Consider the following 15,441-nt stretch of genomic DNA (forward strand, 5'->3'; position numbering starts at 1 on the left):
GCTCTGAGAACGGCCGGATGCGGCTGGATGGTGACACCTCAGAAAGCAGCTGGTGCTCTTAGGGGACAGGAAGAGAAGGAGAGCACGACTGTGGAACAGACGAGTCAGGACTCAGGCTGCGGAAATCATGTCAGGAGGAGAAGTGTGATGTTGGAGAAGCGACGCCCAAGTGGAAAAAGGACTGGCTCTGGGTGGCCAAGCACCAAAGGTAAGTTGTCCCTCGGTGGTGAGCAGCCACCGTTCCCCTCGGTGCCTGCGGAGTAAACGTCATTTTCTGGGGACTAGAGTTCCACCACCTTTTCCACGACATTTGCTGAAATCAGAAAACGAGGATTTATTTTTGAGAATGACAATTAAAGGTATTAAATCTCCAAGTTGCGTAGTCTGCAGTCTAGTCCTGTCCAGCGGGGTGATGCCTGCTCTAATGACGCCTGCAAGCCTGGTGACACCTTCCTTGGCTTCCTAAGTACAGCTGACCGTGACCGCAGTGTCAGTGGCTTGCAGCAAACACGAGCTTCCCCTGGGTGTGCACCTTTCCTCGGTCTCAGTGCCGGGTTGGGAGATGCCTGGCTGTGTGGGGTGTGGGAGGCCCGCCAGGGCGGAGCAAAGGCCCAGGATGCCAGCTCCGCCGTGGCATTTGAGCAAACATTGCAGTTACTGCTGAGTCTCACCCTGTCTGGTCAGTCGCGTGCTCAGGAAGGTGTGTGGTGTCCTTGCATGAGAAAGCCGGGTGTCAGACGCCCGTGATTCGAATCCTGCCCTCAACACTTGCGTGAGACCGGCAGTGAGCTCTGTAGCAGCTCCGTGCTTCAGCCCTGCTCTGGCAAACGGAGAATAACCGTCCCCACTTTGTAGGGTTATTGTCCCCTGTAAGGAAGACGCCTCATGCCATACACACGGTCGCAGCAGGGTGTCAAGTGTGAAAGAGCAGAGGCGTTCAGGGTGTGCCAAGGTGACTGTAGCGCCGAGTGTGTCTCCTCGCTGCACTAAACCCACCCGGCTTAAGTTTTCATGGTGCCTTTTAAGACGGTGTGCTCACTTTGTACCAGCCTTGCTAAGATGCTGGCGCCCGTTTTGCCGCACACAGAGGAGAGGTGACTCTTACATTCAGTTGCAACTTGGCAGCTATTGGGTGAATTCACAGGGAATTCTAAAGGACCAAGATGGAGTTTTTCAGGGAGTGATAGCCAACCCTGGACCTCTGGGACAGCAACATTTTGTGTCAGAATGAGAGCAACTAGCGGCTTCTAGTACTTTTGTCCCATTAACTCTACACATGTGGACACATATTTGCAACATAAAATCAGAACATGTCACTTGACAGGGATTCCTTTTCAGCAGCTCCAGGTACCAAGTCAAGCGTCATCAGGCCTGTCTGTTCTGTCATTTATGCGGAGCCCATTTTCATAGATTAAAGCACACGTGGGCACCCTTCCTAAGAGTATATGTGCCGTGTGCCAAGCTGAATTATACAGCTGTGAAATAAACATGCACCTGAATTGTTCTACTTTTAATTCCAAAGCAATTTAAGGGAAGAACTCTTTCCAAGCAATTGTTACGGACCTGTAGTGTGTAGCTGACAAAGTATGTAAAAGAGCTTTTAGCCAAAAAAGTAGAGATAACCTGGCTGTTCTTCACAGCAGTGTTTTGTTCCCTTTTGTCTGAAGAGAATGGTGTCATTTAGCCATTTCCCAAAAAGTTGGTTCTTGTTCACGTGGTAATGAGCCTTTCTTACAAACATTCACACTGAGTAATTTTAGCTCAATTTTATAAAGAAGAATAAAATCTAGTCATGAGCCTACAATATACTATCCTGAACCTCAACTGTTAAGTATGTATTTCACAGTATTATTTTGTAAATAATAATAAGGTTAGATCTTTACAAAGAGGTAGATAAAAAGTAACATATCATCTGGGCTCTAGAATCTAGAGAATATGAGCCAGGTTGACCTGTAGCGAGACTGTCTTTGTAAATGTCTGTCCCTCTGCACAGCAGTTTTTCAGAAGGGACAAACTAATCAGAGTGATAATAAGGCTTTGAGGCTTTTCTTGTCCTTACAGGAATTGTAATTTCAAAGTTTGAAAAAGAAAATCTAGAAATCCCTCCATATTTGTTCACTGACCCTTCAAGCATAAATTCTTGCTGAAATACATCTTTGTTGTTAATAAAATGGTTTCCTGTGATCATGTCAGCCATTGGAGGGTATCATTGCAGAGTTCCTATTTTTGGATTTCAGAAATTCCAGATCAGTCTGAACATGAGCCAGCATGAGAACTAATAACAAAAGCTGACTTATGTTGCTAATTTTTTTCAAAAGAAAAAATTTTTTTTTCCTGTTTCAAGTAAAGGATTTACATTTTTTTGTTGTTGTTGACATAAAGGAAAACATTTGAACCAATAATTTCACTATTTTTCATTCCTCTCAATTTTAAAGTGAGGGCAACAATTTTACAGCAGGATCTCAAAGTACTTAGCAGAAGAAATGCAGCAAAACTTTATCCTAAAGAATGCCCTCAGTCTGTAACTTGGCCTGTCCTGTGGGCACCTCTGCCAGCGTGCAGGGCGGGGCTGAGGAGTCTAAGTTCAGGCCTGCCCCCCCACTCCCCCCATGGAAAAGGACTGGTCATTAGTGTCTAAAGCTCTTCCAAATAGTGTCCTGGAAAAAATAGCTATTTCTTCACAATTAATGAATTTCAGTTTAGAGTCATCTGTACTGACCCGTGCAAGTCTTCCTTTTGAAGTTCTCTCATGCCAGTCACTAAGTTGCCCTCAGAAGCTGACCAATTAAAACACCTTGCTTTTCAAAATTCAGTAATGTAAAATTTAATTTCTATATAAAATGTTAATTTCTAACGTTAGCGATGCATGAAAATACAACACACACATACCTACATATTCAGAAGGGTTTAATTTCATTTTTATAATTTAAAATCATTTTAAATGGATTTACAAATCAAAAGTATTTTCAATATAATTTATGTGCCATTATTGTAAGTTATTATTTTATTTTTAAAACAAAATTGGTGTAGATTTTCTGAAATCAAGCAAATATCCCAGAAACTGTATTTATCATTTTCTATCTTACCACAGCATTTAAAATTCCTGAAGTAGGTGTTGTTTTGCTTTAAAATAATCATATTTCTCGTGACAGTCTTCTCTATTTTGTATAAAAATACATTTTCTTTGACAATTTAGTACATTGGAAATTCATTCTAATCACTTAAATACGTGATTTATAATAGTTTGGTTTTCCCTAAATTGAAAATGAGATTCATAACACAGAACATTGGGGTTTGCACGTCACAAATGTGAACTGCACGTTTAAAGCAGTGTTAGCAGGATCAGCAAATCATTTTAAACAGTTTATATTATTTAGATATTTCATAGATCTGGGGGAATTTTACATAAGTTAGATTTTTACTCATTAGGCAAAGAATCCTAACTTCTTTATGAATAATATTCTAATTTATCGCGTGGCAATGACCTCTACCAACATGCCTCTGAAAAGCATTTTGCATCATGTTACAAAGTTTTCTCTGAAAATGTCATTGAAATCGTTAACTGAAATTTATTGTTAAATGAAGTCTAAGCTCTCATGACAAAAAAGAAAATCCTAACATCACTATTCATTCATGATATTAGCTGAACCTAGTTTTCCATTATTGTCAAGATGCTTTTGTAAAGTATTTTCAAGAATTAAAAGATAGATCCCATTTTTTCCTGCCCTGGAAATAAGAAAGGATTTTAAAATAAAGGAAAATAGAATGAAAATCTGGTGGGCGACTTTATCAGTTTCTGAAAGGGTCAGCATCCAAAATACAGATATGCTCTTTTGATGACTCTCTGGGCAGTGGATCCACGGTGTAGCTCGCTTGGTGCGTGTGAAACCGCCAGGCTGGCGTCCGGCAAAGCCTTGGGGGAGGGGACGGCGGGAAGGGAGGGAGCAGAAAAAGAGAAGTGCCGACCCCACAAAGCGTCTGCTGTGCGGCAGGCACCGCGGTGTCCTGAGAAAACACACTTCCCCACTCTGACATACCCGCATAAAGAGCTTAAGGCCTGTGGAACTGTTTAACAAGTGACCTAAATAGAACTTAAATTTTGTCACCTCCCTAACCCACCCTTCCTGAAAGCGGTAGAAAAGCAGGAAGGTCATTAAGTTCAGATTAAATCAGGACTGTGGTGCTTTATATGTTGGACGTGAGAAACGCTGGGCATCAACTGACGAACTAGCTCAATAAAGTGTGTGTGTGTGTGTGTGTGTGATTTATTCTCTTACTTACCGTGGCATGGCATGTCGTGTTTGTAAGGAAAGCGGACCGGTCTACCTGGGCCTGGGCTGCGCGTCCTGCCCGGGGGCCGCCGCAGGACCCTGGACAACGCAGCCAGGGTCCTCCTCGCGCTGTCGTACAGCCTCGGGGGGTCCCTGCCCCTTGGTGACTACGGGGCTGGCCTCTCCCCGCCCAGCTGAGCAGGGAGCTCACACCTGCTTGTGGGTCCCTGCGATGGCGGCAAGAAAACAAGGGGCTGCGCGCGCCGCGAGCCAGCTGGAAGGTGGCCCCGAGGTCGCATCTTCCGGACCGCACCGGCCTGCAGCGCGCTGGCTCGCCCTCCCCGGCGCCCCGAGCCTCTGTGCGCGTCGCCGCGAGTTGCGCGCTCGCGCCGGTTCCCTTTCACAGTAGTGCGCCCGGCGGGGCGCTCCCGGAGGAGGCCCCTCACCCCCACCCTGCCCTCCGTGTCCCGCACGCCCCTGCCGGGACCCAGGTGCGTCCTACTGGGGCGCTCGGGCCCACCCGGGAGAGGCGTGGTTGCCGCGGCCGCCAGGCCCGAGTCCGCCTTGCCGGGCCGTGGAAGGCGCTGCTAGATCTCGGTGAAGACACAGCGCCCGCAGATGTCCCGGGGCCTGTAACCCCAGCCGGCGCGCCGGGCAGTGAGGGCCGGCCGCCCGGGTACCCCTACAGCCGGGCGCGAGTCCAGGGTGCGTCCCCCTGCCTGCCCCGCCCTGTGCCTGGCGCGAAGTCCCCAACATCTCGGAGGCTGGCCTGCCCGTCCTGGAGGAGACTTTGCTGTTCTCCGCCCACAGGGTTCTACGACACCCCCAGCCAGGGCTAGGGAGGCGCGGGAACCCCCCACCAAACACCCGCTCAGGCGCGCACGTAGGCGCGCGCACAAGCCGTTGCTATGGAGAAGCTTGTTAACAGCGAGGCTGAGGGCGGCAGGTTCCCTCCTCCTGGCCTCGCTCCCCTCCCTGCCTCCTCTCCCTGCGGTCTTCCCCCCTCGCCCCTCAGGGGCTCCCAGGCCCGGTCCTTCCTCCTCCGCGCCCCCTGCCCATGCGCCCCCTCCCCTCCTCTCTTCTTTCCCTGCCCAGGGCCAGACCAGTGGTTGCCGGAGACTGGTGAGGCCCGAGGAGGGCGGCAGGGAGGGACAGAAACCACTGCCACTCACCACTCGGATCTTTGCCTGAGGAGGTTCCTCGGAGGGTGGCTCCGGGCACGGTGCGGTGCACGGGCCCTGGGGTGGGGGGACAGGGACACTCCCAGGAGGCCCAGCGAGTGGCCTCGCCCGGAGCGGGTTTGCAGGGGGTCTGCAGGCCCTGCCCTGGCGCAGGGCGCAGAGAGCCTCCGCAACTAATCTCCCGGCCCTCTGGTGCGTGGGTCGGGGTGCACCACGGGTGGATGACCCGAGAGAAGCCGCAATGCCCCAGTTTGGCCTTCCCAGGAACTGGGTTTTCCCTCGAGCTTCTCGAAGCCGGTGAAGCGGCGCCCTGGCGCTCTGAGGCGCTGACTCTCTCAGCCCCATAAATACCAAATAAAAGTAGAACTCGGCCTAGGTCTTCGGTCAGAGGAAGCGAGTCCTTCAGACGCTTTTAGACACAGGCGAGCACTTTGCAGGCACTGGACTCACGTCTGTTGCCGGCCCTTCCCTTGAGCCCTGGCCTGGGGTTCTGGACCTGGGTTTCCAGGAGAGAAGCGACAGGGAGGCCCTGGGCGCGGGGCAGGTATGGGGCCGAGGTGGATGGACGGGAGGGAGGGGAGCGGTGCAGGCTCCGCCTGGTCCGGCTGGCGGGGCCATGGGGGTGTTGCCCTGGAGGGGCCCCGAGCGGGCGCCGGGGCTGCCGGCTGTGGGGCGGGAGGCGCGTCGGGTTAGGAGGGGCCGCCCTGCGCCGGGGCCGCTGTCTCCAGCTGTCCAGAGCGCTGGAACAATGGGGAGGCGGTGGGAGAGGGGCACTGGGAGGAGGGCGCCAGGATTTCCAGAAAAGGAGAAACTAAAGAGCCCTTCGCAGACTGTCATCTGCATGTGACAAGATCTCCCCGCTCCTTTCTTTCTTCCCCTTGTTCCTGCAGCTGTAGGCCTAGGAGGGTGCATTGTACACACAGATGTTGGGATTCAGCTCTCCACTCTCCACTGCTCGGCGGGGGCGCGGCGCACAAGGGGTGCCCCAACCTACGGCTGCGACGGCGGTCCAGGGCTTGGGGAGGGAGCGTGTGGGGGAAAGGGCCAGGGGGGAGCGACTAAGAGGCGAAGAGACCGCGGAGACCAAAGGGCCCAGATGGCCTGGTCGCCCCCAGACCCCTGCCTGCCTGACTCACGCAGAGGGTCAGGGAGCTCGGGAAAGTGCGCGCGACTGAGAGCGCAGCCCTGTGACCCGCTCTGCTCCACCACCTGCAGAGCGGTGGTCCAGGCCAGGCCTTTGACTTGAGGAGGCGAGGATGGAGCTCGACTCCTCGGCCTTCACGGCCGCCTCAGTCCGGCACCTTGGGCTGCAGCCTGCAGTTCGCCTGGACCAAATGATGGCAAAGTTCTCACTAGTTCCCGTAGGGTAGGCACTTTGTGCGTGGATTGGAGACCTGGAAACTCGAGCGGGATTCGCGGAAGGTGGGGGAGGGGGCATCTACTCGCTGCTTCAATTTGGAAAGGGAGCACAAGGCCACACTGCGAAGGTGGAAAACCTGACTCCAAAGGGCGGTTTGCTGCGCGCTCTCCAGCAGAGTCGCGACGCCCCCACCCCTTCCATGGTGGCGGTCAGAGCAGGGCCACGCGGGGTGACGTCTGTTGCTGAGTCCCCTCTCCCGCCAGTGCCACCCTGAACCTGCCCAGTGTGAAGTGCGACTCGAACGAGGAAAGGGAGAAAGGCTGGAAAGAAAGACAAGGCGAAGGCCGGGCTGCCGCGCTGTACAAATGACTGACACAACCGATGTCCATTCATAGTCTCGGGCGGGAGAGGGTGTACCGAGAGCCACGGCCCCTTAGCCAATTGCTGTCAGCAACATGTGGGGGGGGGGGTGCATCGCTATAGCAACCGGTGGCTGGGCCGCGAGCCGCGCGGCCGCCGGCCGGGTGCGCGCGGGCCCGATATAAGGCGGGGCGCGGCGGCGGCGCTGGATGGAGCTACGCGCGCGTCCGGTGGCCCTGCGGGGACCGTCCCGCGCCCAGCCCCGCGTTGGTCCTCACCGAGCCCAAGCCCTGCACTCCTCGCACCGAGGCCAGGCCGGGGTGGAGCGCGCAGAGGTACCAGCCGCGCAGAGCTGCGGGCGCCCACGGGCTCGCAGCGGTACCTCTGCCGCTGCCGGAGCCTCGGCTCACGGCACCTTTGTCTCCGCCGACCGCCTCAGAAGTTTGTGGTCAGAAACCGGATGGCCCCGTTTATCTGTGGTTCCGGCACAGGGAAAGGGCTGGCCGTGGTGATGGCGCCGCCGCCCGCGGCCACCGCACCCCGAGGCCGCTTGGCCCAATGCACGCCCCCCCCTCCTCCGGCTTGGGCGCCCAGCTCTGGTCCGGCTGCAGGTAACCAGGGGCGCCCGGCCCGGGTGCGGGCACTGGTGGGCTGCAGAAGGGAGAGGGGATCGGGTGAGGGTGAGAGGGAGGGGGCAGAGGGGACCCACCGAGGGTATCGCCAGGCGCGTAGGTGGCAGGGCGCAGAACCAGAGCTTGGGAAGGTGGAGGGTGCGCATGGGGCTGGGGGCACTTGGATGGGCGTCGGAGAGCCCGTCCGGAGGCTCACTCTGACTCGCAGCGTGACTCCTGTCAATAACGGGCTGGCGAGGAAGGTCTGCCTCTGAGGTCATCCCCCTAGTGTGTCTGCGGTGGCCACCCCAGGGTGATCCCATTGGTGGCAGCTCTTACTGGGCTCAGAGATTGAGAGGGGTGGCAGCTGGCCCAGCCCCCAGCGCCCAGGAGACCCTCCGGACCAGGCTGAGGAGGCTCCCTCTGGGGCCTCTCCTGGAGCGTTCTTCTCTCTCCCTGTCGTGTAGCCACTCGGGCACCTCAGGCCGTAAAGAGACGGGGGTGGGGGGCACTCAGGTGGGGACGGACTCAGGGAAAAGGAGAAGGGACAGGGATGAGCTGCCGGGGTGGAGAGGAGCCTACGCGGAGGTATTTCCCTCCCAGCCCATTTTGGGGCGCTCTTCGCCTTCCTAACTCAGGCCCAGGAGCGCGCGCCTTGTGCCGTCGGGGTGTCCCAGTTAGAGGACACTGGATGGGCGCCCAGAGAGGAGCGTACGAGGGTGGGGCCTTCAGTGAGAGTATGGGGTCCTCTGAGCCCCCTGTCGGCTGGAGTAACGCCTTGGAGCGGCCCCCTCTCCTCCCCCAAAGGGAACCTGCGCTTTTCCCCACCTCCCACCCCCCAACTCATGTGGCGGCTGAGTGCTTGCCAAACAGAGAAACTTCTGGCGCGGAGCCGTTTGAAGGAAGGACTTCATTCCCTTCCTGCGGGGACTACCTGTGTGGTTCTAACTGTGGCCTGCTTAGAGGTTTTAGAGAAGCCTCGCTCGAGGCAGTCGGGCGGACCCCCAAATTAGGGTTGAAATCTCAGCATAATCGGCTTTTGGAGTGGAAGACAGTCTCCCTCCCTTCTGTGTCATCAGTGCACTCCGCTCGTGCGCTCCAGGTTGGACGGCCAGGACGCGGGGGGTGTCTCTGTCACCGCCGTCAGTGCCCACTCACCGCCATCCACACACCCAAAGGGCAGCAGAGAGCCCCCACGCAGAGCGAAGCACGGGGTTCCTGCCTGGGCCCCGCCATCCCTGGCCTTTCCCCCAGCCCCTCCCTCTGCACGTCCTCCTGCTTGGGTTCCAGTTGCTGAGATAAGTCCGCAGACCGCGGTCCCTGCGCGGCCAAAGGAACCTCCCCACATGGGGTCAAGGGCTCAGGGTGTCCCAGTGGCCTTCGCCAAGCCAGCCAAGTGTGAGGCAGTGAAGGCTTGTGTGCAGCGGCCTTTTTCCCACACAGGAGGAAATGCCCCTCAGCCTACTGCACCCCACTGGGCTCCTGAGAAGTGCTGGCCAGGATGGGGTAGGGCAGCTCCCAGGGACTTGGGGGAACGCGGGCGTCGCCAGGACATTGATCCGTGCCCGGGGCAGAAAGGCTTTGTGGCAGGGAAGGCCGGGCTGCAGCATTGTCCCCTCCGGGATGGGGGCCGGGGAGCCTCAGGAGCCTCTGTGCTGCGAACGCCGGCGGCTCCCAGGAACCCTCGACCTTTTGTGCCTGGCGCCGAGGTTGATCTCTCCGACCGCTGAGGGATCTTGTAAATAAGTCTGGGGCTGGACTGGGTGGCGCGGAGAGGAAGCCAGCGGCCTGGCGGCGGGTTGGGGGGGGGGGGGCGCAAAACAGGTGGGCGCTCCCGAGGCCCGTGCTCCCAGGGGCGCCTGCGGGTCCCGACCTGCGTTGTGCGAGCCTTTAGGAGCGGCCTTTTTTTGCTCCGCGAGGACTCGCAGCGCAAACCCTAGTCCCAGGGAGGGCTTGGCTGCTGCGGGAAAACTCCTTCATGACCAAGGCGACGTCTAGGAAACCCCTGAGGGGGAGGCGCGGTGTGCCCAGTCAGCAGGCCTCGGGGCCAAGGTGATGCCAAAATGCGGTCAGGACTGGCCCCGAGCGCACTGGCCCAGCACGCATTTGGGTGCAAGAGAAAGGACGGCAGTGGATCCGGAGGCCGGCGGGGCGGGCCTTTTCCAGGCGTCCCTTCCCGGCGGCTCCCAGCTGGTCGCTCTCTATCCTCCCCAAGACAAATTGCTGTTTCTCAAGCTCTACTGAAAATTAGTTCACACGAGGGTGTTTTCATCCCCCTTTAAACGAAGATATACATCTTCCCAGATGCCTTAAAACAGAGAATTTCTCCAAAAGGGGTGTTTCTAGGGGTGCTTAACGATGGCGAATAGGCAATTGACCACCTTTTGTATATTTACTTTTATGCCTTTGCCTGAAAAACTCAACAAATAGCCTACTTTAAACCGGTGTATCCCCGCCTGTTTTCATTAAAGTGTATATTTAAGAAGAATTATTCCTTGGAGGTTCTTTTCTTTTGCCCATATAGGCTTTTTTTTACTACTTGAATGGCAGATTTGCAAGTACAATTTCATCTGCACAGAGGACAATAGCTTTCACTGGCACAAAGGGTCTCTCCCACCCCGAATTCAGACCGAGGTGCCTCTTGCTCTGATAATAGATTCTGGGAAGATTTTGTAATGCAGAGAATTAATACACGATTATTTCCGCCTGACTTCTCTCATTTATTAGAATTCTGTGGCGAATCCCAAATTAAAAATAGTTCACTTCACAGCTTTAAAAAATACTTTTAAAATATTTTTAGACACCCCCTCCCATATTTTTAAGTTGGTCATTCCCAAGCCCTGATAACTGTTTAGAATTTTGATTGGCTTTAAAGTGGTAGTTACTGTATTTTAGTAAATATATTTTAGTAAATTTAGCATGAAATTTCCAAATGATTCTAAGATGACTCATCTGGGAAACCAAAGACAGACTTGTTGTAGCAACTCATTAGCAGTCTCTAAAACTAATTTCAAAATTTTACAGGGAAAATGGGCTTTCCAGTTATAGAAACGCAGGAAGTGCAGAGGGACAGAGAATGAGGCTGGATTTGCACATCAGAATTCTTAGAAACGTCACACACCGAAGATATTAGAAGTTTAATATGAATGAAATTGAATACCTGTGCCCATGAGTTTTTTGGTACAAGTGTGTTTTAACATTGACGTCAGTTTTCGTCAGTTTCTTCCACAGTGAATTGGCGTTAACTGGTTACAAGCTAGAGCCTTGGGAAAACGCTACATTTTGTTACCTGTCAGCAAATATTTGTTCACTATGAAGTGTCCTATTTGTGTGGCTGCTTTAGTTCTCTCCGTCATGTTTGGGTACAGGATGTTCTTTTTTCTGTCTTCTTTTAAGCTTATAACATGGGTAGCTAAAAAAAAAACTTTTTTGAAGCTATTTTGCCATAAATGGCTCAGAAGATAACGGCAAGGGAAGCCTGTGCACCTTCACTTATAAGCACAGATCAAAAGATACAGTTTAAACAGGTCAGGGCAGTATCTGGAGATTCTAATTTCTAAGAGCAGTTCCACAAATTGTCTCTGTGGTCACACATTTATTTCAAATCACAGCTTTTGCAATACTTTATATTCTAAATTCACTGAGCTGCAGGCGGAGATGGCCGGGTGGGAGCGGAAGCAGCATGTTACTTCGGTCTACTCTCAAGATACAGCTAACCTGCTCTAAAGTTGACTTAATTATTGCTGATTCTTTTAAAAACCGTACTTCTCCTGCATCTGAAAACTTAGCATTAAGTGCTTGTCTGTGTGTCTCCTACAACCTGGGGTGTGCAGACACCCCCGCTCCCCAGGCACCAGCTTCTTCCTCCCCGCTCGCCTGCTCTCTGCTCCCAGTGAAGTGAGCTGCCACTACACAGAGGAGGTGTTCCACTTTTAAAGGACGCCTGGCTGTAAATGTCAGTCATAAATATTTCAACATTGTTTTCTTTCAATTTCAAATCAAGACTGACGAGATGCCTCTAATTAGTCGTGGGCGCTCTGCAGGGCTCAGCGCAGGACAAGATTTCAGGGAAGTACCTTAGTTCAAGTGGCTCGGGCTTGGGGAGCAGGGACCCAGCAGGGGGGTGGCTGAGCCTCCCCCCCCCCAGTCACACCTGGGGCGGGATAGTGGCTCAGACTCACATTTAAGCGTCTTTCTCTTAAAGCTCCTGGTTAGTAGGGGTTTGGAGTTTATTTTTAACTCCACAAAAAGGAAGGAAATAAAATAATGGTAGATATTTAAACTCAGTCACTATGCCAAGGAGTGGAATTCATTCTCTGTGATTTAGTTAAAAGAATTTCTGTATATTATTGTTCCTTCCGGGATTCTTTTTTTATAAAGGACGGTACAGCTCATAGTGGCCCATGCAGGCACCGCTCTCTAAGCAACTGAGCTAACCGGCCACCCCGTTTCTGGGATTCTTAGGACCTGACTTGGAGTCAACAGTTTTTTCTCCCTCCTTGACCCCCATGCAGCACTAGGAGGATGTGGGAACCACTGGGGGACCCCAGGGGTGACTTTTGGGGTTCCAGCTGAGGTGTCTTAAGAGTCAGCCCAGCAAGACAGAGCTGTCCAACTCCGTGGGTCCCTCTGTCCAGCGTTAGCCTTCCCCTCTGGGCAGGCAGACCCCTCCTGTCCCTCACCCCAGCACTGCCCAGTGTCACCAACCAGGCCCAGGTGCCTACACCTCCTGCCTGGAGCGCAGACGTCCGCCATCTCCAGCCTCACCGACCTTTCCCCTGGCCGCAGGAAGGGGCTCTTGGGTTAGGGGGGGCTGTGGGAAGTAAATCTGGGGCAGCTCCCACCCAGCCTGGGGACACTGTCACCCCTTCTCTGAGGGGACAGCTCAGGCCCAGGCAGTGGGGAGCCGGGAAAGACCCTAGAATGAGACTCTACGGGTATGGGATCCAGTTCTTCCCCCACACACACCCCTTCTCTTTTCCAGGAGCAACTGGGATAGGGGGGCAGCTGGAGGGGGAGGGGCAGTCAGGGCCCAGGCTGGGGACACCTGAGCTCTTCCGGAGTCACTCTCCTTGACATTTTTCTTTGACCATTGAGTAAATTCCAAGCGCACCAGTGAGAGGCTCCGGGCAGGCCAGGTTCCACTCCTTCCACGGGCCCAGCGCATCTCGGGTCACTGTGAGTGTCGGTTTCTGGCGACAAGGGCAGAGCCAACCTCGGTGTCGTCGCTCGGGCAGCCCTGACTCCGGGAGAAAAGCTTCGGTGCGGCCTCGTAGAGCGCCTGTACCGGAGTATCTCCTGTCGCTGCTGGCCTGGGCGGGTTAACGCAGAGGCAGTGTCACTGGCCTCCTCCTCGTGGCTGCTGTGCGTTCCTAGCCTCACACCTGAAACCGAGTTGTATTTGTGCCCCTTAACGGTGAGCCGGTGGCTGCCCCGTGCCCTCAGCCCCGAGTGGGGCCAGACTCCCAGCCTTCATCCACCCCCCACCCCGCGCGCGCGACCTCAACACACTGAGACACTGTGCGTCCTCTCCGACCCAAGCTGGTAACCGCGCGTGCGCCTCACGTCGCAGGGCAGGACGGTTCTGGAAGTCCTTTTCCCAGAAGCAGCCAACCACGTGGCGCACGGGGTCCTCCGGACGCCTGGGCAAGACCCCTGCATTGGTGAACGGGTCTGCCCAGCCACCTGCACCTGGGTGGGGTGGGGGCGCAGTGCTGGCCGGGCGCGCCGGGCGGGGACGCCCCCTCCGGGGCCGCGACGTCTCCTTTGTTGTCCTACTCGGTCTGCAGGGCTCCACGGTCCCGCTGGGGCTCCAGCAGCAGGGGAGGGGCGCGGGGAGAGGGGCGCGGGCCGTGCTCCTGGAAACTCCCTCACCCAGGTGTCATTCGGGCCTCCCTCCCGGAAGGAAGCGGGCTATTGGGGCTGCGGGTGCGAGCGCGACCGGCCTGGCCCGGAGCCTTACTGGCGCCCTCGGGGAGCGTCCAGGCCGGTCCGTCTTTTCTCCCTGCCCCACGCTCTGCGGCTCCATGGCGCCGGCCGGCCCGGGAGAGAGCAGCGCGCTCCCTTGAACCGGCCTACGCCGTCGGATGGGCATGACCCCCAGAGCCCGGACCCCAGAGCCGGGCGGGAGGCTTCCGGGCTTCGAGTTGGGTCCCTCCAGTTATTTGTGTGGTTTTGGCTCCCGCCTCGCAAAGCGGGAAAGCGGCTGGGAGGGAGCGGGGCGATGGGGAGGGGAGCGCAGGCTGCCTTTGGGGTGGGTCCCGAGCGCCTCCTGGGAGCGGCTGTGTGGCCCGAGGGGAGGGGCGGGGATGGGGAGTGGTCTCCCGCGCTTCGTCCCAGCCGAGGCGACAGCCGACGGCCGGGGGACCGCCACCCAGGCCTGGCCCTGCGCACGCCCCCCTCCGGCCCTCCTCCTCCCGCCCCGCCCCTCCCCTCCCCTCCCCTCCCCTCCCCTCCCCGCCCCTCCCCGCGCCGCCCCTGCCACCCCCTCCCCTCCCCTCCCCGCGCCGCCCCCGCCCCTCCCCGCGCCGCCAGGAATCTCGTGGTCCTCCCGGCCGCTCATCCAGGCAGGAAAATCCGGCTCTTTTCTCATTTACCCCGCGTTTGCATTAACTCAGCCCCGGCACCGGCTAAGCCGCAGCACCGACGGCACAAGGAGGCTAATTAATGACCAGCTTTTCCCGTCAAGACCGGCGATAATTGCTTTGGTGGCCTTTATGATTCCACGATAAACACGGCCCGGCCTGACATAGGAGGCCCCGTGTACACGCGGAGGCGGAGGAAACGAAGGGCTGGGAGTCTGAATGCGGGCAGAACATTACTAATAGGACGGCGGTGATGAACAGGCCGGCCGGGCATTCATGGGGGAAATCCATTTTGTTACCACGTGGAATGAGGCGCTGGAAAGGAGTTGGCTAATTGTTCTCGTGGCGCAGCCGGGTCGCCCGGGCCCCGGAGGCGCGGCGTGCGGCGTCCCCTGCGTCCCCCCGGGCGCTTTCATTGTTGCTAATATACCCACAACGAGGCTACCGAGGCGGGCGCCAGGCCCCGCTTCGCGCGTGGACTAGTGAAACGCACCAGAAGGACCCACACAGCCCGAAACGAGGGTCTGATGGCGATCGGCCCCCTTACTTTTTACATCCCAGCCGAGAGGTGAGCTCCTGGACCAGCTGTTCCCAACGTCCTGGGTCCTTCCAAGGAAAACGCTGAGGTGCGTGGACGCTCCAGTGGAGAGAGCCCAACTCGGTGGGGGTGACCCCAGTGAAGGCAGCTTGGAAGAACCGCAGGAGTTCCAGGATGGCGACTGCCCTGCAGCGTTTCCAGAATATTCATGACACAGACCAGACCCTGCTCCATAGCTGGGAAGACTTCCTTCACTTCTGCTGCTCTTTTAACCTCGGCAGTTTCTGGGCCCCACCATCTCGGCCTTCCCCCCACACACATTTGTGATGCCCCCTGGGGGTAAACTGCTGTATTTCCCTCCTCCTACCTCTTTAAAAGAAGCGATGGACGCTTTATTTTACTTAAGGCAGCAAATTAGCTGCCACATACTATCTATTCTCAAGTTTTAAAAATGGCCAACATTAGGGAACGAAAAGTGATGCCTCTGACTTTCCCCTGGAAAACACTGCATTCTGTAGGGGGCTGTTTGAAATCCC

The 15,441-nt window shown here is 55.8% G+C and overlaps 1 protein-coding gene across 3 annotated transcripts in view; it reads left to right on the top strand.

Annotated features, from left to right (window-relative positions):
* PTPRN2 (protein tyrosine phosphatase receptor type N2) overlaps nucleotides 1-15,441 on the top strand; it is a 419,465-nt gene that overhangs the window by 321,492 nt on the left and 82,532 nt on the right. The window lies entirely within an intron of this gene.

The sequence above is a fragment of the Rhinolophus sinicus genome, chromosome 8 (assembly GCF_057876585.1).
Source record: "Rhinolophus sinicus isolate RSI-liver-muscle chromosome 8, RSI-T2T, whole genome shotgun sequence".
NCBI classification, from domain to species: Eukaryota; Metazoa; Chordata; class Mammalia; order Chiroptera; family Rhinolophidae; genus Rhinolophus; species Rhinolophus sinicus.